The following is an 18,053-nucleotide window of genomic DNA, read 5'->3' on the forward strand; positions in this document are numbered from 1 at the left end:
CCAGAGTTTTGAGAAGATTGGAGAAACTTGATTTTTCGCCCGAAAACTGAAAAAAACGTAAGGGGTGACACTGTCGTTTTTTTTTTCGGGTCGAAATTTTGAGTTTCGAGATCTCAGCTCTGGAAGGGTCTAGAGCCTCCATTTTTGCCCTCAGGTCAAAGTCTCGCGGCCCTCTATCATAATCCAGAGTTTTGAGAAGATTGGAGAAACTTGATTTTTCACCCAAAAACTGAAAAAAATGTAAGGGGTAACACTGTCGTTTTTTTTTTCGGGTCGAAATTTTGAGTTTCGATATCTCAGCTCTGGAAGGGTCTAGAGCCTCCATTTTTGCGCTCAGGTCAAAGTCTCGCGGCCCTCTATCATAATCCAGAGTTTTGAGAAGATTGGAGAAACTTGATTTTTCGCCCGAAAACTGAAAAAAACGTAAGGGGTAACACTGTCGTTTTTTTTTCGGGTCGAAATTTTGAGTTTCGATATCTCAGCTCTGGAAGGGTCTAGAGCCTCCATTTTTGCGCTCAGGTCAAAGTCTCGCGGCCCTCTATCATAATCCAGAGTTTTGAGAAGATTAGAGAAACTTGATTTTTCGCCCGAAAACTGAAAAAAACGTAAGGGGTAACACTGTCGTTTTTTTTTTCGGGTCGAAATTTTGAGTTTCGATATCTCAGCTCTGGAAGGGTCTAGAGCCTCCATTTTTGTGCTCAGGTCAAAGTCTCGCGGCCCTCTATCATAATCCAGAGTTTTGAGAAGATTGGAGAAACTTGATTTTTCGCCCGAAAACTGAAAAAAACGTAAGGGGTAACACTGTCGTTTTTTTTTCGGGTCGAAATTTTGAGTTTCGATATCTCAGCTCTGGAAGGGTCTAGAGCCTCCATTTTTGCGCTCAGGTCAAAGTCTCGCGGCCCTCTATCATAATCCAGAGTTTTGAGAAGATTGGAGAAACTTGATTTTTCGCCCGAAAACTGAAAAAAACGTAAGGGGTAACACTGTCGTTTTTTTTTTCGGGTCGAAATTTTGAGTTTCGATATCTCAGCTCTGGAAGGGTCTAGAGCCTCCATTTTTGCGCTCAGGTCAAAGTCTCGCGGCCCTCTATCATAATCCAGAGTTTTGAGAAGATTGGAGAAACTTGATTTTTCGCCCGAAAACTGAAAAAAACGTAAGGGGTAACACTGTCGTTTTTTTTTCGGGTCGAAATTTTGAGTTTCGATATCTCAGCTCTGGAAGGGTCTAGAGCCTCCATTTTTGCGCTCAGGTCAAAGTCTCGCGGCCCTCTATCATAATCCAGAGTTTTGAGAAGATTGGAGAAACTTGATTTTTCGCCCGAAAACTGAAAAAAACGTAAGGGGTAACACTGTCGTTTTTTTTTCGGGTCGAAATTTTGAGTTTCGATATCTCAGCTCTGGAAGGGTCTAGAGCCTCCATTTTTGCGCTCAGGTCAAAGTCTCGCGGCCCTCTATCATAATCCAGAGTTTTGAGAAGATTGGAGAAATTTGATTTTTCGCCCGAAAACTGAAAAAAACGTAAGGGGTTACACTGTCGTTTTTTTTTCGGGTCGAAATTTTGAGTTTCGATATCTCAGCTCTGGAAGGGTCTAGAGCCTCCATTTTTGCGCTCAGGTCAAAGTCTCGCGGCCATCTATCATAATCCAGAGTTTTGAGAAGATTGGAGAAACTTGATTTTTCGCCCGAAAACTGAAAAAAAACGTAAGGGGTAACACTGTCGGGTTTTTTTCGGGTCGAAATTTTGAGTTTCGATATCTCAGCTCTGGAAGGGTCTAGAGCCTCCATTTTTGCGCTCAGGTCAAAGTCTCGCGGCCCTCTATCATAATCCAGAGTTTTGAGAAGATTGGAGAAACTTGATTTTTCGCCCGAAAACTGAAAAAAACGTAAGGGGTAACACTGTCGTTTTTTTTTTTCGAGGCGAAATTTTGAGTTTCGATATCTCAGCTCTGGAAGGGTCTAGAGCCTCCATTTTTGCGCTCAGGTCAAAGTCTCGCGGCCCTCTATCATAATCCAGAGTTTTGAAAAGATTGGAGAAACTTGATTTTTCGCCCGAAAACTGAAAAAAACGTAAGGGGTAACACTGTCGTTTTTTTTTTCGGGTCGAAATTTTGAGTTTCGATATCTCAGCTCTGGAAGGGTCTAGAGCCTCCATTTTTGCGCTCAGGTCAAAGTCTCGCGGCCCTCTATCATAATCCAGAGTTTTGAGAAGATTGGAGAAACTTGATTTTTCGCCCGAAAACTGAAAAAAACGTAAGGGGTAACACTGTCGTTTTTTTTTCAGGTCGAAATTTTGAGTTTCGATATCTCAGCTCTAGGAGGGGTCTAGAGCCTCCATTTTTGCGCTCAGGTCAAAGTCTCGCGGCCCTCTATCATAATCCAGAGTTTTGAGAAGATTGGAGAAACTTGATTTTTCGCCCGAAAACTGAAAAAAACGTAAGGGGTAACACTGTCGTTTTTTTTTCGGGTCGAAATTTTGAGTTTCGATATCTCAGCTCTGGAAGGGTCTAGAGCCTCCATTTTTGCGCTTAGGTCAAAGTCTCGCGGCCCTCTATCATAATCCAGAGTTTTGAGAAGATTAGAGAAACTTGATTTTTCGCCCGAAAACTGAAAAAAACGTAAGGGGTAACACTGTCGTTTTTTTTTTCGGGTCGAAATTTTGAGTTTCGATATCTCAGCTCTGGAAGGGTCTAGAGCCTCCATTTTTGCGCTCAGGTCAAAGTCTCGCGGCCCTCTATCATAATCCAGAGTTTTGAGAAGATTGGAGAAACTTGATTTTTCGCCCGAAAACTGAAAAAAACGTAAGGGGTAACACTGTCGTTTTTTTTTCGGGTCGAAATTTTGAGTTTCGATATCTCAGCTCTGGAAGGGTCTAGAGCCTCCATTTTTGCGCTCAGGTCAAAGTCTCGTGGCCCTCTATCATAATCCAGAGTTTTGAGAAGATTGGAGAATCTTGATTTTTCGCCCGAAAACTGAAAAAAACGTAAGGGGTAACACTGTCGTTTTTTTTTTCGGGTTGAAATTTTGAGTTTCGATATCTCAGCTCTGGAAGGGTCTAGAGCCTCCATTTTTGCGCTCAGGTCAAAGTCTCGCGGCCCTCTATCATAATCCAGAGTTTTGAGAAGATTGGAGAAACTTGATTTTTCGCCCGAAAACTGAAAAAAACGTAAGGGGTAACACTGTCGTTTTTTTTTCGGGTCGAAATTTTGAGTTTCGATATCTCAGCTCTGGAAGGGTCTAGAGCCTCCATTTTTGCGCTCAGGTCAAAGTCTCGCGGCCCTCTATCATAATCCAGAGTTTTGAGAAGATTGGAGAAACTTGATTTTTCGCCCGAAAACTGAAAAAAAACGTAAGGGGTAACACTGTCGTTTTTTTTTCGGGTCGAAATTTTGAGTTTCGATATCTCAGCTCTGGAAGGGTCTAGAGCCTCCATTTTTGCGCTCAGGTCAAAGTCTCGCGGCCCTCTATCATAATCCAGAGTTTTGAGAAGATTGGAGAAATTTGATTTTTCGCCCGAAAACTGAAAAAAACGTAAGGGGTTACACTGTCGTTTTTTTTTTCGGGTCGAAATTTTGAGTTTCGATATCTCAGCTCTGGAAGGGTCTAGAGCCTCCATTTTTGCGCTCAGGTCAAAGTCTCGCGGCCATCTATCATAATCCAGAGTTTTGAGAAGATTGGAGAAACTTGATTTTTCGCCCGAAAACTGAAAAAAAACGTAAGGGGTAACACTGTCGTTTTTTTTTTCGGGTCGAAATTTTGAGTTTCGATATCTCAGCTCTGGAAGGGTCTAGAGCCTCCATTTTTGCGCTCAGGTCAAAGTCTCGCGGCCCTCTATCATAATCCAGAGTTTTGAGAAGATTGGAGAAACTTGATTTTTCGCCCGAAAACTGAAAAAAACGTAAGGGGTAACACTGTCGTTTTTTTTTCGGGTCGAAATTTTGAGTTTCGATATCTCAGCTCTGGAAGGGTCTAGAGCCTCCATTTTTGCGCTCAGGTCAAAGTCTCGCGGCCCTCTATCATAATCCAGAGTTTTGAGAAGATTGGAGAAATTTGATTTTTCGCCCGAAAACTGAAAAAAACGTAAGGGGTTACACTGTCGTTTTTTTTTCGGGTCGAAATTTTGAGTTTCGATATCTCAGCTCTGGAAGGGTCTAGAGCCTCCATTTTTGCGCTCAGGTCAAAGTCTCGCGGCCATCTATCATAATCCAGAGTTTTGAGAAGATTGGAGAAACTTGATTTTTCGCCCGAAAACTGAAAAAAAACGTAAGGGGTAACACTGTCGGGTTTTTTTCGGGTCGAAATTTTGAGTTTCGATATCTCAGCTCTGGAAGGGTCTAGAGCCTCCATTTTTGCGCTCAGGTCAAAGTCTCGCGGCCCTCTATCATAATATAGAGTTTTGAGAAGATTGGAGAAACTTGATTTTTCGCCCGAAAACTGAAAAAACGTAAGGGGTAACACTGTCGTTTTTTTTTTTCGAGGCGAAATTTTGAGTTTCGATATCTCAGCTCTGGAAGGGTCTAGAGCCTCCATTTTTGCGCTCAGGTCAAAGTCTCGCGGCCCTCTATCATAATCCAGAGTTTTGAAAAGATTGGAGAAACTTGATTTTTCGCCCGAAAACTGAAAAAAACGTAAGGGGTAACACTGTCGTTTTTTTTTTCGGGTCGAAATTTTGAGTTTCGATATCTCAGCTCTGGAAGGGTCTAGAGCCTCCATTTTTGCGCTCAGGTCAAAGTCTCGCGGCCCTCTATCATAATCCAGAGTTTTGAGAAGATTGGAGAAACTTGATTTTTCGCCCGAAAACTGAAAAAAACGTAAGGGGTAACACTGTCGTTTTTTTTTCGGGTCGAAATTTTGAGTTTCGATATCTCAGCTCTGGAAGGGTCTAGAGCCTCCATTTTTGCGCTCAGGTCAAAGTCTCGCGGCCCTCTATCATAATCCAGAGTTTTGAGAAGATTAGAGAAACTTGATTTTTCGCCCAAAAACTGAAAAAAACGTAAGGGGTAACACTGTCGTTTTTTTTTCGGGTCGAAATTTTGAGTTTCGATATCTCAGCTCTGGAAGGGTCTAGAGCCTCCATTTTTGCGCTCAGGTCAAAGTCTCGCGGCCCTCTATCATAATCCAGAGTTTTGAGAAGATTGGAGGAACTTGATTTTTCGCCCGAAAACTGAAAAAAACGTAAGGGGTAACACTGTCGTTTTTTTTTCGGGTCGAAATTTTGAGTTTCGATATCTCAGCTCTGGAAGGGTCTAGAGCCTCCATTTTTGCGCTCAGGTCAAAGTCTCGCGGCCATCTATCATAATCCAGAGTTTTGAGAAGATTGGAGAAACTTGATTTTTCGCCCGAAAACTGAAAAAAACGTAAGGGGTAACACTGTCGTTTTTTTTTCGGGTCGAAATTTTGAGTTTCGATATCTCAGCTCTGGAAGGGTCTAGAGCCTCCATTTTTGCGCTCAGGTCAAAGTCTCGTGGCCCTCTATCATAATCCAGAGTTTTGAGAAGATTGGAGAATCTTGATTTTTCGCCCGAAAACTGAAAAAAACGTAAGGGGTAACACTGTCGTTTTTTTTTTCGGGTCGAAATTTTGAGTTTCGATATCTCAGCTCTGGAAGGGTCTAGAGCCTCCATTTTTGCGCTCAGGTCAAAGTCTCGCGGCCCTCTATCATAATCCAGAGTTTTGAGAAGATTGGAGAAACTTGATTTTTCGCCCGAAAACTGAAAAAAACGTAAGGGGTAACACTGTCGTTTTTTTTTCGGGTCGAAATTTTGAGTTTCGATAGCTCAGCTCTGGAAGGGTCTAGAGCCTCCATTTTTGCGCTCAGGTCAAAGTCTCGCGGCCATCTATCATAATCCAGAGTTTTGAGAAGATTGGAGAAACTTGATTTTTCGCCCGAAAACTGAAAAAAACGTAAGGGGTAACACTGTCGTTTTTTTTTCGGGTCGAAATTTTGAGTTTCGATATCTCAGCTCTGGAAGGGTCTAGAGCCTCCATTTTTGCGCTCAGGTCAAAGTCTCGCGGCCCTCTATCATAATCCAGAGTTTTGAGAAGATTAGAGAAACTTGATTTTTCGCCCGAAAACTGAAAAAAACGTAAGGGGTAACACTGTCGTTTTTTTTTCGGGTCGAAATTTTGAGTTTCGATATCTCAGCTCTGGAAGGGTCTAGAGCCTCCATTTTTGCGCTCAGGTCAAAGTCTCGCGGCCCTCTATCATTATCCAGAGTTTTGAGAAGATTGGAGAAACTTGATTTTTCGTCCGAAAACTGAAAAAAACGTAAGGGGTAACACTGTCGTTTTTTTTTCGGGTCGAAATTTTGAGTTTCGATATCTCAGCTCTGGAAGGGTCTAGAGCCTCCATTTTTGCGCTCAGGTCAAAGTCTCGCGACCCTCTATCATAATCCAGAGTTTTGAGAAGATTGGAGAAACTTGATTTTTCGCCCGAAAACTGAAAAAAACGTAAGGGGTAACACTGTCGTTTTTTTTTCGGGTCGAAATTTTGAGTTTCGATATCTCAGCTCTGGAAGGGTCTAGAGCCTCCATTTTTGCGCTCAGGTCAAAGTCTCGCGGCCATCTATCATAATCCAGAGTTTTGAGAAGATTGGAGAAACTTGATTTTTCGCCCGAAAACTGAAAAAAAACGTAAGGGGTAACACTGTCGGGTTTTTTTCGGGTGGAAATTTTGAGTTTCGATATCTCAGCTCTGGAAGGGTCTAGAGCCTCCATTTTTGCGCTCAGGTCAAAGTCTCGCGGCCCTCTATCATAATCCAGAGTTTTGAGAAGATTGGAGAAACTTGATTTTTCGCCCGAAAACTGAAAAAAACGTAAGGGGTAACACTGTCGTTTTTTTTTTTCGGGTCGAAATTTTGAGTTTCGATATCTCAGCTCTGGAAGGGTCTAGAGCCTCCATTTTTGCCCTTAGGTCAAAGTCTCGCGGCCCTCTATCATAATCCAGAGTTTTGAGAAGATTGGAGAAACTTGATTTTTCGCCCGAAAACTGAAAAAAAACGTAAGGGGTAACACTGTCGTTTTTTTTTCGGGTCGAAATTTTGAGTTTCGATATCTCAGCTCTGGAAGGGTCTAGAGCCTCCATTTTTGCACTCAGGTTTAAGTCTCATGGCCCTCTATTAGAATCCAGAGTTTTGAGAAGATTGGAGAAACTTTATTTTTCGCCCGAAAAAAAAACGAAAGGGGTACCCAGAGTGCTCCCTCCCACAGGTGGAGAAATTTTTGAATTAACAAATAAGAAAAAATTGACTTTTCCTCTTTTATTATAGAACACATACAAACTACTTAGGCAAGGCGCTATTGCCTTACACATCTCTCTCCATGACGGTGAGAGACACATTTATACATTAGGCAGTAAATGAACCAAGAACATCTGATCTAACATTAACACACATAACTATCACAAAAACTTAAAGATCTTACTGCAATAACACAACTCTCAATAAAAAAATACCCATAAAATTACACATAACCTGCAGCAGTCTTGTCTGTCTTCTCATTAGCAACAGTATTTTTGTCTACTTATATTCTATACTTGAGTTTACATTTTTTTAAATGAATTTGACTAATAAAAAGTGTGGATTGGTGCTTTATCCTGCCTTTTTAAAATAGTTGAATGAATGATCGCGAGATGCGATCGTAGATCAGAACGCCCGCAGCATAGAGGAGAATGAGTCAACTCTGAAAATTAATTAAGCATTTTGGTCATGTTAAAGGGTGTATTGGATGGGCTTTTATTCCGGGTTCGGTTTTATTTGTTGGAAAAATAAATATAGAAATATAATTTGACACAAGAGGGCAGTAAAGCCCTATTTATGGTTGTGAGTTTAAACTAACCGTGACATCTACACGTTTTCCAAAGTGGACCAACGTGATTATTTCAACTACAGCTCGCTGCATCCTGCGGTGGATATCCAACCCGGCCCACATCCAAGTGTGACGTCAGAAGCCACGCCCATCCACGTGTGACGTCAGAAGCCTCGCCCATGTCCAAAGACGGCACGTGACTCAATTTGATGTGATTCGTGACGTGTACACATGCTCAAAATGCCGCTGCTTCCTGTCGGAATATGTTTATGGTTGTTATCATAGTAGTTATTGATTTATAATAAAGATGAGGTTATTTGTGTAGAGATGTGGCACTACAGATTATTGGTGCAGTTAAATTGTGACGCTTTGGCAGGCTTGGAATCGTCTAAATCACAAGCACTCCCTTAACAGCTGTATTAGACAATACGTTGGCATTGCTCACTGGTTTTGTAAGTTAATGACAAGTAAACAATGTACCTTAAAACGATATTTTTGTATTTCTCTTGTATTTCTGTTACAAATGGTAATCAATAATCATGGTTTTGCTATAATAAACATATAAGGGAGCATCTATACTTAAACTAAAATGAGTTTTTATCTCTTTCTTAATTATATGGGATCCAAACTGCACTTATAGTTATCCCTTCTAAAAAATAATTTAAAAAAACTTTTTTAAACATTTCTTTCTATGTGGTTATAGAAATATTGCATTTTTACAAATTAAGAATTCACCTGTTAATGCCTGTTATAGCAAATTACTTTGAAATGGCAGAATGGAATTTATGTAAACCTTAAATCATATACTAATATATAATCTACTCATTAGTCATTATAAGCAAAGTGAGATATTTCATGCCTTTATGTGTTATAAATTTGATGATTACGGCATATAGCTATGTTGAATTACCGAAATAAATGAACTTTTGCACAATATTCTAATACATAAAAAAACAGTTAATCTCTCGCTTCCTCTTCTGTACAGGTTTTATGAGTTTAACATATCAAAATATCATCATAGTTCAAAATATCTTGGTCACAAATGATTTTTTTAATGTAATATTTTGTGTTAATACATCAAGTTTACACATATGGTTAAAAAATGACCCATTTATGCAAGTGTGATAACTTTTTGTTAAAATAACCAATGTCAGTTGTTCAGAGCAAATCCTTGCACAATCGGAGGCTGCAGCTTTAGGACCCCGGTTACAGGACCCTTGTTTTAGTTTGTACGTACATAGTTCGAAAGACATTTAATCTCAGGAGTATTTTTATAAAATGTGTTTTTTTATTCAAAATGCATCAGAGACATTTACAAAAATGTAAATTTATACAAAACAAATTAAAAATGTATATCAATCTTATTCAACTGAAAAGTGGTGTGAGCCCTAGTTTCTTGAATTATGCTGTATATTGATTAACCTACTCAAGTTTAACTAATTTGCTCATTATCAGATAAAATAACGATGGAATCAGCACATGCAGTCAGTAAATGATATGGCCAGAATATCAGAAGGCAAAACTCGAGAATGATTCAAGCATGAATTTATTTATATATACATATGTGTTTATTTATATTATACGAAAGAACAAAATTATTTATGTTAGATAAATAGATAAATTATAAAAGCACCAAAAAGATCCCCCGTTTTCCACCAGTTGCTGCAGGAATGGCTTCAACTCTGAGAGAGAGAGAGACAGAGAGAGAGATACAAATGAGTTTAACATGTTCAAATATATATTTCAGATTTAACACTAAACAGTTATGAAATGTTGGAGTTGTAGAGAGAGAGAAAGTCAAATTGAATATTCATGTTACTGACATCTAATTCCAGAGTCCAAATGTGTAAATGTAAAAGTAACAGCCAACAATTGAATGGTCTCCTTTCTTTCCTCAATTGTTTGTCAATTTGTCAGTTAAAATCTTCCACTTCACTGAAATAGTTATCAGAGAACAGTCACAGTTGTGTTACTGTAACAGAATTATCAGTAACAAAAGGGTGCACGGGGCATTGTGCAAAAATAATGAATAATCTACTCTGACCTGCAATGATAATCCAGAAAGGAAGACCTGCTCAGCCTCCTGTGAGGAGATATCCCAGCCAGGAGACAGACAGGGCATTTATGATTGCCTATGGAAAAAGTAAATATAAATGTACAATAATATATCTCATATTCTTTTTCAAGTAGAATAAGATTTACAGGATGTAACGTCACACATAAACACTAAAATAATATATTTTTATATTTACCCTTAAAGGGAGCACTCTGGGTACCCCTTTCGTTTTTTTTTTGGGTGAAAAATCAAGTTTCTCCAATCTTCTCAAAACTCTGGATTATGATAGAGGGCCACGAGACTTTGACCTGAGCGCAAAAATGGAGGCTCTAGACCCTTCCAGAGCTGAGATATCGAAACTCAAAATTTCGACCTGAAAAAAAAAACGACAGTGTTACCCCTTACGTTTTTTTCAGTTTTCGGGCGAAAAATCAAGTTTCTCCAATCTTCTCAAAACTCTGGATTATGATAGAGGGCCGCGAGACTTTGACCTGAGCGCAAAAATGGAGGCTCTAGACCCTTCCAGAGCTGAGATATCGAAACTCAAAATTTCGACCTGAAAAAAAAACCGACAGTGTTACCCCTTACGTTTTTTTCAGTTTTCGGGCGAAAAATCAGGTTTCTCCAATCTTCTCAAAACTCTGGATTATGATAGAGGGCCGCGAGACTTTGACCTGAGCGCAAAAATGGAGGCTCTAGACCCTTCCAGAGCTGAGATATCGAAACTCAAAATTTCGACCCGAAAAAAAACGACAGTGTTACCCCTTACGTTTTTTTCAGTTTTCGGGCGAAAAATCAAGTTTCTCCAATCTTCTCAAAACTCTGGATTATGATAGAGGGCCGCGAGACTTTGACCTGAGCGCAAAAATGGAGGCTCTAGACCCTTCCAGAGCTGAGATATCGAAACTCAAAATTTCGACCTGAAAAAAAAAACGACAGTGTTACCCCTTACGTTTTTTTCAGTTTTCGGGCGAAAAATCAGGTTTCTCCAATCTTCTCAAAACTCTGGATTATGATAGAGGGCCGCGAGACTTTGACCTGAGCGCAAAAATGGAGGCTCTAGACCCTTCCAGAGCTGAGATATCGAAACTCAAAATTTCGACCCGAAAAAAAAATGACAGTGTTACCCCTTACGTTTTTTTCAGTTTTCGGGCGAAAAATCAAGTTTCTCCAATCTTCTCAAAACTCTGGATTATGATAGAGGGCCGCGAGACTTTGACCTGAGCGCAAAAATGGAGGCTCTAGACCCTTCCAGAGCTGAGATATCGAAACTCAAAATTTCGACCCGAAAAAAAAACGACAGTGTTACCCCTTACGTTTTTTTCAGTTTTCGGGCGAAAAATCAAGTTTCTCCAATCTTCTCAAAACTCTGGATTATGATAGAGGGCCGCGAGACTTTGACCTGAGCGCAAAAATGGAGGCTCTAGACCCTTCCAGAGCTGAGATATCGAAACTCAAAATTTCGACCCGAAAAATAAACGACAGTGTTACCCCTTACGTTTTTTTCAGTTTTCGGGCGAAAAATCAAGTTTCTCCAATCTTCTCAAAACTCTGGATTATGATAGAGGGCCGCGAGACTTTGACCTGAGCGCAAAAATGGAGGCTCTAGACCCTTCCAGAGCTGAGATATCGAAACTCAAAATTTCGACCTGAAAAAAAAAACGAGAGTGTTACCCCTTACGTTTTTTTCAGTTTTCGGGTGAAAAATCAGGTTTCTCCAATCTTCTCAAAACTCTGGATTATGATAGAGGGCCGCGAGACTTTGACCTGAGCGCAAAAATGGAGGCTCTAGACCCTTCCAGAGCTGAGATATCGAAACTCAAAATTTCGACCCGAAAAAAAAACGACAGTGTTACCCCTTACGTTGTTTTCAGTTTTCGGGCGAAAAATCAAGTTTCTCCAATCTTCTCAAAACTCTGGATTATGATAGAGGGCCGCGAGACTTTGACCTGAGCGCAAAAATGGAGGCTCTAGACCCTTCCAGAGCTGAGATATCGAAACTCAAAATTTCGACCCGAAAAAAAAACGACAGTGTTACCCCTTATGTTTTTTTCAGTTTTCGGGCGAAAAATCAAGTTTCTCCAATCTTCTCAAAACTCTGGATTATGATAGAGGGCCGCGAGACTTTGACCTGAGCGCAAAAATGGAGGCTCTAGACCCTTCCAGAGCTGAGATATCGAAACTCAAAATTTCGACCTGAAAAAAAAAACGACAGTGTTACCCCTTACGTTTTTTTCAGTTTTCGGGCGAAAAATCAGGTTTCTCCAATCTTCTCAAAACTCTGGATTATGATAGAGGGCCGCGAGACTTTGACCTGAGCGCAAAAATGGAGGCTCTAGACCCTTCCAGAGCTGAGATATCGAAACTCAAAATTTCGACCCGAAAAAAAAACGACAGTGTTACCCCTTACGTTTTTTTCAGTTTTCGGGCGAAAAATCAAGTTTCTCCAATCTTCTCAAAACTCTGGATTATGATAGAGGGCCGCGAGACTTTGACCTGAGCGCAAAAATGGAGGCTCTAGACCCTTCCAGAGCTGAGATATCGAAACTCAAAATTTCGACCCGAAAAAAAAACGACAGTGTTACCCCTTACGTTTTTTTCAGTTTTCGGGCGAAAAATCAAGTTTCTCCAATCTTCTCAAAACTCTGGATTATGATAGAGGGCCGCGAGACTTTGACCTGAGCGCAAAAATGGAGGCTCTAGACCCTTCCAGAGCTGAGATATCGAAACTCAAAATTTCGACCCGAAAAATAAACGACAGTGGTACCCCTTTCGTTTTTTTTTTTTAGGCGAAAAATGAAGTTTCTCCAATCCTCTCAAAACTCTGGATTCTGAGAGTGGGCCATGAGACTTAAACCTGAGTGCAAAAATGGAGGCTCTAGACCCTTCCAGAGCTGAGATATCGAAACTCAAAATTTCGTCACAAAAAAAAAACGACAGTGGTACCCCTTTCGTTTTTTTTTCAGGCGAAAATGAAGTTTCTCCAATCTTCTCAAAACTCTGGATTCTGATAGAGGGCCATGAGACTTAAACCTGACTGCAAAAATTGAGGCTCTAGACCCTTCCAGAGCTGAGATATCGAAACTCAAAATTTCGACCCCCAAAAAAAAACGACAGTGGTACCCCTTTCGTTTTTTTTTTCAGGCGAAAAATGAAGTTTCTCCAATCCTCTCAAAACTCTGGATTCTAATAGAGGGCCATGAGACTTAAACCTGAGTGCAAAAATGGAGGCTCTAGACCCTTCCAGAGCTGAGATATCGAAACTCAAAATTTCGACCCGAAAAAAAAAACGACAGTGGTACCCCTTTCGATTTTTTTTTTGGGCGAAAAATAAAGTTTCTCCAATCTTCTCAAAACTCTGGATTCTGATAGAGGGCCACGAGACTTAAACCTGAGTGCAAAAATGGGGGCTCTAGACCCTTCCAGAGCTGAGATATCGAAACTCAAAATTTTGACCCAAAAAAAACCCGACAGTGGTACCCCTTTCGTTTTTTTTTTCGGGCGAAAAATAAAGTTTCTCCAATCTTCTCAAAACTCTGAATTCTAATAGAGGGCCATGAGACTTAAACCTGAGTGCAAAAATGGAGGCTCTAGACCCTTCCAGAGCTGAGATATCGAAACTCAAAATTTCGACCCCCAAAAAAAAAACGACAGTGGTACCCCTTTCGTTTTTTTTTTTCGGGCGAAAAATGATGTTTCTCCAATCTTCTCAAAACTCTGGATTCTGATAGAGGGCCATGAGACTTCAACCTGACTGCAAAAATTGAGGCTCTAGACCCTTCCAGAGCTGAGATATCGAAACTCAAAATTTCGACCCAAAAAAAAACCGACAGTGGTACCCCTTTCGATTTTTTTTTCAGGCGAAAAATGAAGTTTCTCCAATCCTCTCAAAACTCTGGATTCTGATAGAGGGCCATGAGACTTAAACCTGAGTGCAAAAATGGAGGCTCTAGACCCTTCCAGAGCTGAGATATCGAAACTCAAAATTTCGTCACGAAAAAAAAACGACAGTGGTACCCCTTTCGTTTTTTTTTTCGGGCGAAAAATTAAGTTTCTCCAATCTTCTCAAAACTCTGGATTCTAATAGAGGGCCATGAGACTTAAACCTGAGTGCAAAAATGGAGGCTCTAGACCCTTCCAGAGCTGAGATATCGAAACTCAAAATTTCGACCAAAAAAAAAAAACGACAGTGGTACCCCTTTCGGTTTTTTTTCAGGCGAAAAATGAAGTTTCTCCAATCCTCTCAAAACTCTGGATTCTAATAGAGGGCCATGAGACTTAAACCTGAGTGCAAAAATGGAGGCTCTAGACCCTTCCAGAGCTGAGATATCGAAACTTAAAATTTCGACCCAAAAAAAAAACGACAGTGGTACCCCTTTCGGTTTTTTTAGGCGAAAAATGAAGTTTCTCCAATCCTCTCAAAACTCTGGATTCTGATAGAGGGCCATGAGACTTAAACCTGAGTGCAAAAATGGAGGCTCTAGAACCTTCCAGAGCTGAGATATCGAAACTCAAAATTTCGACCCAAAAAAAAACGACAGTGGTACCCCTTTCGTTTTTTTTTTGGGCGAAAAATGAAGTTTCTCCAATCCTCTCAAAACTCTGGATTCTGATAGAGGGCCATGAGACTTAAACCTGAGTGCAAAAATTTAGGCTCTAGACCCTTCCAGAGCTGAGATATCGAAACTCAAAATTTCGACCCGAAAAAAAAAATTGACAGTGGTACCCCTTTCGGTTTTTTTTCAGGCGAAAAATGAGTTTCTCCAATCCTCTCAAAACTCTGGATTCTAATAGAGGGCCATGAGACTTAAACCTGAGTGCAAAAATGGAGGCTCTAGACCCTTCCAGAGCTGAGATATCGAAACTCAAAATTTCAACCCAAAAAAAAAACGACAGTGGTACCCCTTTCGGTTTTTTTAGGCGAAAAATGAAGTTTCTCCAATCCTCTCAAAACTCTGGATTCTGATAGAGGGCCATGAGACTTAAACCTGAGTGCCAAAATGGAGGCTCTAGAACCTTCCAGAGCTGAGATATCGAAACTCAAAATTTCGACCCAAAAAAAACCGACAGTGGTACCCCTTTCGTTTTTTTTTTTGGGCGAAAAATAAAGTTTCTCCAATCTTCTCAAAACTCTGGATTCTGATAGAGGGCCATGAGACTTAAACCTGACTGCAAAAATTGAGGCTCTAGACCCTTCCAGAGCTGAGATATCGAAACTCAAAATTTCGACCCGAAAAAAAAACGACAGTGGTACCCCTTTCGTTTTTTTTTTCAGGCGAAAAATAAAGTTTCTCCAATCCTCTCAAAACTCTGGATTCTGATAGAGGGCCATGAGACTTAAACCTGACTGCAAAAATTGAGGCTCTAGACCCTTCCAGAGCTGAGATATCGAAACTCAAAATTTCGACCCGAAAAAAAAAAACGATAGTGGTACCCCTTTCGTTTTTTTTTTCAGGCGAAAAATGAAGTTTCTCCAATCCTCTCAAAACTCTGGATTCTGATAGAGGGCCATGAGACTTAAACCTGAGTGCAAAAATGGAGGCTTTAGACCCTTCCAGAGCTGAGATATTGAAACTCAAAATTTCGACCCGAAAAAAAAACGACAGTGGTACCCCTTTCGTTTTTTTTTTTTCGGGCGAAAAATGAAGTTTCTCCAATCTTCTCAAAACTCTGGATTCTAATAGAGGGCCATGAGACTTAAACCTGAGTGCAAAAATGGAGGCTCTAGACCCTTCCAGAGCTGAGATATCGAAACTCAAAATTTCGACCCGTAAAAAAACGACAGTGTTACCCCTTTCGTTTTTTTTTTCGGGCGAAAAATAACGTTTCTCCAATCTTCTCAAAACTCTGGATTCTAATAGAGGGCCATGAGACTTAAACCTGAGTGCAAAAATGGAGGCTCTAGACCCTTCCAGAGCTGAGATATCGAAACTCAAAATTTCGACCCGAAAAAAAAAAACGACAGTGGTACCCCTTTCGTTTTTTTCAGTATTTCAGGCGAAAAATGAAGTTTCTCCAATCCTCTCAAAACTCTGGATTCTAATAGAGGGCCATGAGACTTAAACCTGAGTGCAAAAATGGAGGCTCTAGACCAGTGTTTCTCAAACTTTTTCAGCCCAAGGACCACTTTATCTTCCATTTTTTTTCTGAGGACCACCTAACAAAATCCCACTCTAACACGCCCCCAAAAACAAACAAAAAATGTAAGGATAAGCTAAATTTAAGTTTAAATTGAACTCCTAACTGAGCTTTGACTGAAATAGGCTTTTCATTTTTCTGTCAGTGAAGAAAGTAAACATAGGGTCAACTGATATAGGTTGATTTTGCCTATGAATAATTTTTTTCAGACGCGTTTATTTACTGAAAGCTAAAGCTTGGTAATTAAGTTTATCAAATGCATTCACAATATGTATAGGCTACACATTTATTATTGTTTGTATGCCTAATACAGGGCTTTATAATCAAAGAGGTCCTAAATTTGAGGTTGGTAGGGGCTTCACATTTTTTAGTTATCTGATATTTGCATTTTCAAGACGTTTGAAGACCTAAAAAAAGGATATGAAATTGCTTTAAAACCATGTCAGTGGGCAGTAGATTATTTGTCAAAGGAGAGGAGAGCCTCACCTCTCATCTCACTCTTTCTTTTTTCCTCAGTCTCTTCATCACTTTCTCTTCCCCTCTGAAGACTTAGCTTTGTACTAAAGGCTACAATTTGTATTATATTCTCAATATGTATACATTCATTATTACTCATGTGCCTAAAATGATGAAAACGGCTTTGTTAATGTTTCTTGTCCCCTCACAACAATGACAGTAAACTATTATTACATTACACGTTACTATTTTTTATACTAATTTTCAGTTCAAAATGGCTATTAGTTTGCCTGATTATTTTTTGTCATTCGTTTAACATTTATGACCTAAAAAATTATGTCAAATATGAAATGTTAAGTTTAGCTACCTGTAATAAATTATTATATCGCGGGCTTTCGCGCTAATTGCGGAGCAGGCATGCTAGTCAAGTGATCAGCCGCACACATTACAAACTACTAATAAAGTGATAAGAGCAGCTTACAACAGGTAACATCTCATTCTCATACAGCTCATTCGTATTAGGCTATGTTAAACAGTGTTTATACTAAAACCGCAAGTGTGTTTTGTGCATTTTGTTTCGCAGTTACCTTCGTCTTCTAGTCTTCTCTTCTCGATAGTTCTTCCTGTTTTTAAATGTTAACCAGAATGTGTCCAATTTGGGCATGGGCGTGGTAGCTTCTGACGTCACACTTGGATGGGGCCGGGTTGGATCTCCACCGCAGGAAGCAGCGAGAGGCTTCTCCAAGGTATAGGCGCTATGCACGGCGGTATTTCCGGTGAAGGTGTAAGGATGCACGATAACTTCCGCCGATCGTAGAGTCCAATGTAATACCGAGAATTTATATTGAATTTTATACTCCATGGTTATACTAAAGAAACGTTAAAAACAGATACAACAGACACCCCTTGTTGTGTTTATGCTTCTTTTTAAAATTATATTAAATAAACATAACTATAGCTATATAAAATTGCATCGTTTCGTTTCAAAGATGGGAGGACAGTAAATTTTGAAGATTCTGCCATAATCCCGTTTTCCTCGGTTTTCCTCTGCTTTAATCTCCACAACCGGAAATGGACGAGCATCCTTACGTCAAATGCGGAACTTATGCGTGCATATAGCCCATTCGACGGGCCAGAAATCCTGGCTGTTGGCCCTGAGTAAACCCCGATCAAGCCCCGGAAGTGACAGTGGAAACACGACTGGCCCTGGCAGGCACTAGCACGGCTCGGCCCCGACCCGGCAGTGGAAACGTGGCTATTGGATATTCATTAACACCTGTACACCTGTATTTGGTTCATCATCACAGTATATTTAAGTTCCTCTTTAGTTAGGGTTATCTCTTTGATTAATAAACAACGTTTCTATTTGAAATACTTTGTCTGTCTTCTTCATCCTGGGACATTGTTACAACTTGGTTAATGTTGTGTACAATGTAAATCATTTTTTATTGCATGGCTCCTTGATAATCCAAAAGGTCACAACTTCTTACAACAGGTGATTTCCAATGTTCTATTTGCCTTTATAACAAAGCGAACACTTATTTACATATTGTTGTGGCAAAAATTCTGTTAAACATCATCACTGTAAGAGACAGCTCAGA

The 18,053-nt window shown here is 40.0% G+C and overlaps 1 long non-coding RNA gene across 1 annotated transcript; it reads right to left on the reverse strand.

The window, feature by feature from the left end:
* Nucleotides 1–9,378: 9,378 nt before the first annotated feature.
* Nucleotides 9,379–17,169, reverse strand: LOC148977005 (uncharacterized). The gene is made up of 3 exons (XR_016145726.1): nucleotides 17,040–17,169; nucleotides 9,626–9,934; nucleotides 9,379–9,484 (listed from the first exon to the last, which is right to left on the reverse strand). It is a non-coding gene; the product is annotated as an uncharacterized LOC148977005 (long non-coding RNA).
* Between the last annotated feature and the right edge of the window lie 884 nt (nucleotides 17,170–18,053).

Source organism: Pimephales promelas, chromosome 12 (genome assembly GCF_988280905.1).
Source record: "Pimephales promelas chromosome 12, fPimPro1.hap1.1, whole genome shotgun sequence".
Lineage (NCBI taxonomy): Eukaryota > Metazoa > Chordata > Actinopteri > Cypriniformes > Leuciscidae > Pimephales > Pimephales promelas.